Below are 6,000 nucleotides of genomic sequence, written 5' to 3' on the forward strand. Positions count from 1 at the left end.
GTGACAGTTGGGCATTAAACATTGCCCCGCCCCCTTTACCACACCTCCTCTGAACCCGCCACCCCCTATGTGAGTGAGAGGAAAATCACAAGTGACAGAGAGAGAAAAACAGTTAAAATGATCATGTTTTCTGTGTGAAACTTTCTGTTTCCCAACGTTTCCGAAATGAGCCCAAGTGTCCTGTGACAGGGGGAGGAGCATGTGAGGGGAGGAGATAGAGGGACTGAGGGAGGAGAAATGATAAGTTTCATTTATGTGTGAAGGGTTTCTGTCTGTTTCCAAACATCAGGGACGTGAACCAGAGGAAGGAGAAAAGAAAAGAGGGAGGGAAGAATGGAAAAACAGACTGGGAGGGGAAGGAAAGGAAGAGGTGAGTAACTCTGAGAGGGAAGATGGAGGGGGAGAGAAATGAGCGAGAGAAAGGAGAGCAGGACACAAAGGAATGTGAACGCACACAAAGAAGGACTCAGACTCATAAGTCTAAATCTGTCTATTAATGCTGCTCACTGATTGGCTGAAAGCTGTGTCCTCATGCACATCGACTGTTTCATTCACACACGAAGTCAATCTGACCTGTTGATTTCAGTCCAGTTCACCGTCACAGACGGACATGAATCCACATAAAGCTCCTGATTTCTGAAAAGGACGTCTGAAAATCCTTTAATTCGTGGCTGGAAATGTAACGTTTTAAAAGAAGTCCCTCTGTGTTTTTTTCTGCTCCAGGTGAGTTTCACATGTCACAAAAGCGCTGTGATGATTTAAAGTTTTAAAGCGCCATCGCTGTCTGTGTGATCATCAGACAACCCGATTGATCGATCAGGGTGATCACACCTGATTAATGTGCTGTTTAAACATTTAAAGCACCGTGGCTGCCGGCGATCACCACACCGACAGATCACACAGCACTTCATTCAGATCACACCTGATGGTGGTCAACTGGCGCTTTAAAAGTTTAAATCATTATTATTCATTATTCAGATCTGTGATGACCTGATCAGTTAAAGATGGGAAATAATCAGGGGTGAAAGTAAGAGCTTCACACGCTTGCATCATATTCAAGATATGAATATTAAAGACGGCTCTTAACCCGCCTGCTGCGCCGCTTTTATGGAGCGCTTCTCCGTGAAAATATAAAATAAAATGAAACAGCCACGCCAGCCAGGGTGAGAAATCTGAAAACACGAGACTGGAATATGGAGCATATCAGAGAGAAATTAATCTCATTGGTGTCCATTCTTATATTAGTAGAATGTACAAAGTCAAGGCGACTGTCATGTGACCCAGCAAACTGAGAGAAAAAAACATTTCCATTTTATGAATTTTTTCTTACGGAATATCTCAGGATGGAAAACCTGTTGTGAAGAAAAGAAAACAAAACCTGAGCCTAAAAAGACTTAATGAAGTAAGACTTGATAATTGAATCATTAAACGAATGGTGAGATATTTATCATCACAAATCATACAAACTGTAAAAGTCACTACTTTACAGAATACAGATCGACATTAAAAATACATCATTTTCTAACCTTTATTCAACAGTTTGAGTCATTTCCCTACATCACTTATATTACATGTAATACACACTTATGAAACGTCAGTCATTATTATTAATTATTTTAATTTAAACTTTATTTAAGCAGTTGATTTTGTCAAATTGTCGCTGCACCCAAAAGCTGCACAAAACAGTATTTTCAGATCACTTTAACCCAAGTTTTAGTCAGCGCATCATCGATTTCTATTTAAAGGAATGGAAAAGTTAACATAATTAATGATTGGGTTGGTAGATTAAGATTTTGAGAGCCCATATAAACAGTTGTAGGCATGTGTGATCATTTATGTTAAAGTTACAAGCGTTTTTGTGTGGCTGGTCTAAAGCCACGGCGGCTGCTGGAACAGTGACGTGTGACATCACGTGGGCACAGAGGCTCAACACTCCGCCAGTGTTGCTCTTCAGTATACACAGAAAGACTTTTAAACTTTTAATTGAATATGTACCGTAAATGCTGTCTTTCTGACGTGCACGTCATCCAGAGCATGCACAGTGTCTCGCGGCGTCTGATCCGCTCCGCACGTGCAGAACTGAGTCCCGGTAATTTTAACTTTTTTCCTTTTTGTTTTTACATCATGAGATAATGTCATGGACCGCCTGGTGTTTGTGCTAAATGCTAAATGAGACGTTAAGCTGTTTTCAACTCGAACAAACACGTGGGGGGTGGGGGGTGGGGGGGGGTGCCAGAGGAACTTCATCCACCAAGGATTTAATTGTTTTCAGACAAAGTTTTCTGCAGGACGTGTTGATCAATCCACTAAAACTAACAGGTAACAGGTTATTTATATTTACTGTGTGTGAATTTATGCCGCATGAGGACGCAGCTTTCAGCCCATTAATGAACAACATCAATTGATGTTTTTCTGCTTATGAGAAAGCCTGTAAAAATCCATGAATTAGCCGCATCACTGTTTAAGCCGCAGTGTTCAAAGCGTGTGAAAAAGTAGCGGCTTACAGTCCGGAAATTACAGTATTTGCTTCAGCATGTGTTGGCCATGTGTAGCTTTCTGTGCTCATGCTACATCACAGCATTTCAAAAGTGATGGGGGGGGGGGCATTTCTGATTAGTTAAAATTGTGTCAGAGGTGGCATTTGTGAAGTTGTTGATGATGGATGAATTCTGACTTTCGTAGGTGGATATTTCAATTGTAAGAGCTCCTTATTTTCATTGAAACGCATCAATCATTCGTTTATAGTACGGTCTGTCTTCCCAGCTGTATTTTATCAGTGAATTTTCTCTGCCTTAATCTAACGTCTGACGACACTTAATAACGCTAAGCAAGATGGCGGCTGCTGACAACAGCTCACAATTTGCATCCGCCATCTAGTGGATTAAATAGAAATCGATGGCCTGACCACACCCCACCCATCTACGCACCATCTGACCACACCCCACCCATCCACGCCCCATCTGACCACACCCCACCCATCCACGCACCATCTGACCACACCCCACCCATCCACACACACCATCTGACCACACCCCACCCATCCACACACACCATCTGACCACACTCCACCCATCCACACACACCATCTGACCACACCCCACCCATCCACACACACCATCTGACCACACTCCACCCATCCACACACACCATCTGACCACACTCCACCCATCCACACACACCATCTAACCACACCCCACCCATCCACACACACCATCTGACCACACCGCACCCATCCACGCACCATCTGACCACACCCCACCCATCCACACACACCATCTGACCACACTCCACCCATCCACACACACCATCTGACCACACCCCACCCATCCACACACACCATCTGACCACACCCCACTCATCCACGCCCCATCTGACCACACCCCACCCATCCACACACACCATCTGACCACACCCCACCCATCCACACACACCATCTGACCACACCCCACCCATCCACGCCCCATCTGACCACACCCCACCCATCCACGCACCATCTGACCACACCCCACCCATCCACACACACCATCTGACCACACCCCACCCATCCACACACACCATCTGACCACACCCCACCCATCCACACACACCATCTGACCACACCCCACCCATCCACGCCCCATCTGACCACACCCCACCCATCCACGCACCATCTGACCACACCCCACCCATCCACGCACCATCTGACCACACTCCACCCATCCACACACCATCTGACCACACCCCACCCATCCACGCACCATCTGACCACACCCCACCCATCCACGCCCCATCTGACCACACCCCACCCATCCACGCCCCATCTGACCACACCCCACCCATCCACGCCCCATCTGACCACACCCCACCCATCCACACACACCATCTGACCACACCCCACCCATCCACACACACCATCTGACCACACTCCACCCATCCACACACACCATCTGACCACACCCCACCCATCCACACACACCATCTGACCACACTCCACCCATCCACACACACCATCTGACCACACCCCACCCATCCACACACACCATCTGACCACACTCCACCCATCCACACACACCATCTGACCACACTCCACCCATCCACACACACCATCTGACCACACCCCACCCATCCACACACACCATCTGACCACACTCCACCCATCCACACACACCATCTGACCACACTCCACCCATCCACACACACCATCTGACCACACTCCACCCATCCACACACCATCTGACCACACCCATCCATCCACGCCCCATCTGACCACACCCCACCCATCCACGCCCCATCTGACCACACCCCATCCATCCACGCCCCATCTGACCACACCCCATCCATCCACACACCATCTGACCACACCCCATCCATCCACACACCATCTGACCACACCCCATCCATCCACACACCATCTGACCACACCCTTGCAATTTGATCTATTAGATAATTAATTGTTTGATTAATGAGGGATGAAAAATTGTGCAAAAAAACACTTGTTTTTATTTAATGAAAGAGGTTTTCATCAATGGAAATTAATTTTTTTCAGGGTTTAAATGTTGATCCCAGCAGACCAGCAGCTGTTTGTAGCTCTTCTGCCTCGCTCGGCTGATTTTCTGACAAACAAAACGTGGTCATGGCGTCTCTGCTCGCTGCGCTGTTCTTCTTCTCTGGTGAGTTTTCTTCATCTAAGACTGGAAAATATTTTAAAATATGTTTTAATGTCTAATGTTTGTCATATTTACACATTTTATAAGGAATTTAGCTTCTTGTCCACAGAATATTATTTATTATTATTAACATCTTTATTTGTGAAATATTTCACATAAATGTTGTTGTTCATTCGGCTGCTCTCAGTTTTGTTTGGGGTCGCCACAGCGGATACAGCCAGATCCGTATTGGTATTTGGCACAAGTTTTACGCCGGATGCCCTTCCTGACACAACTCCAGTGTTACCTGGAGAGAAACACACACAGTCGCTGGTGTTCCAAAGAGGTCTCCTGTCCAAGTACTAACCAGACGCTGCCCTGCTTAGCTTCTGAGATCTGATGGGATCAGACCGACACAGACCGGCTGCAAATATTTCACATAAATACAACATTAAAATAGAACAGAAAACAAGACAAACAAACAGATAAAAAATAATCTGTTCAGGAGAAAGATAGATCATTAATAATCCATTGCAGTTGTTTGTTAAAAAAAATCCATCATTTAAAAGATTGTTTCTCATCTCACGTTCTACAATTTGACCACAGACTCGTACATCTTCCTCACTTGGTGTGTTGTATCTATAAAAAACTAACAATAAATTACTGAAAGTATTTGTTTTAACATCACAACGAGATATCTTAGATAATTGGCAAAGCTTCTGGGGAAAACCTGGTCTTGTTAGGAGAGACGGCATCCATCCCACTTTGGATGGAGCAGCTCTCATTTCTAGAAATCTGGCCAATTTTCTTAAATCCTCCAAACCGTGACTATCCAGGGTTGGGACCAGGAAGCAGAGTTGTAGTCTTACACACCTCTCTGCAGCTTCTCTCCCCCTACCATCCCCTCATTACCCCATCCCCGTAGAGACGGTGCCTGCTCCCAGACCACCAATAACCAGCAAAAATCTATTTAAGCATAAAAATTCAAAAAGAAAAAATAATATAGCACCTTCAACTGCACCACAGACTAAAACAGTTAAATGTGGTCTATTAAACATTAGGTCTCTCTCTTCTAAGTCCCTGTTGGTAAATGATATAATAATTGATCAACATATTGATTTATTCTGCCTTACAGAAACCTGGTTACAGCAGGATGAATATGTTAGTTTAAATGAGTCAACACCCCCGAGTCACACTAACTGTCAGAATGCTCGTAGCACGGGCCGGGGCGGAGGATTAGCAGCAATCTTCCATCCCAGCTTATTAATTAATCAAAAACCCAGACAGAACTTTAATTCATTTGAAAGCTTGTCCATCCAAATTGGAAGTCCCAAAAACCAGTTTTATTTGTTATTATCTATCGTCCACCTGGTCG

This window comes from Thalassophryne amazonica, unplaced genomic scaffold (assembly GCF_902500255.1).
Source record: "Thalassophryne amazonica unplaced genomic scaffold, fThaAma1.1, whole genome shotgun sequence".
In the NCBI taxonomy this organism is placed as follows: domain Eukaryota; kingdom Metazoa; phylum Chordata; class Actinopteri; order Batrachoidiformes; family Batrachoididae; genus Thalassophryne; species Thalassophryne amazonica.